Source organism: Sinocyclocheilus anshuiensis, unplaced genomic scaffold, assembly GCF_001515605.1.
Source record: "Sinocyclocheilus anshuiensis isolate Anshui unplaced genomic scaffold, SAMN03320099.WGS_v1.1 scaffold2574, whole genome shotgun sequence".
In the NCBI taxonomy this organism is placed as follows: domain Eukaryota; kingdom Metazoa; phylum Chordata; class Actinopteri; order Cypriniformes; family Cyprinidae; genus Sinocyclocheilus; species Sinocyclocheilus anshuiensis.
Window position 1 is genome coordinate 18501 of NW_015551142.1, and position 669 is coordinate 19169.

Sequence of the window (669 nt, forward strand, 5' to 3'; positions counted from 1 at the left end):
TCTCCAGGTTGTGAAGACTGTACCAGTCAGCCATCTTTTTAACCTCCTGTCTGTAAGCAGACTCGTCTCCGTCCTGTATGAGGCCAATGAGTGTGGTGTCATCTGCGAACTTCAGGAGCTCGACAGAGGGGTCTTTAGAGGTGCAGTCGTTGGAGCTCAGAACAAATGCGGTTACTCGCTGACTGATCTCGATCACGAGACCACTGAACAGCGCTGTGAGCAGCGTTTGAGTTTGGAGCAGAGGTTTCCGTACAAACCACAGATGTCAAAGGCACTACCGCGGAAAATAGGAGAAACATTGTGCTACAACAATGCAGTAAGAATACTTTTCAATCCACACATCACCAACATTTTGATTTACTGTAGTAACAGTAACTGTGGTATTGTGGCAGAAATGTTTCATATTTATACAGAATCTTCTTATATTATTAATGTAGCCATATAGGCCAATTTAATGTAATGTAAGGGAGTTATGAAATATAGGCCAAAGTACAGACATTTTTGATGCAGTGTGTGCTTTCATGTGTTAATAGATTAAATACCATAAAGTCATTCTATGTTATAATTATTAAAGCTTTAAAAACTAGATATTTACAGTTCGCCATTCGCCGTGGGGCCCCCTCTAGCGCGGGGCCCAGTGCGACCGCACCAGTTGCACCCCCCTAAGGA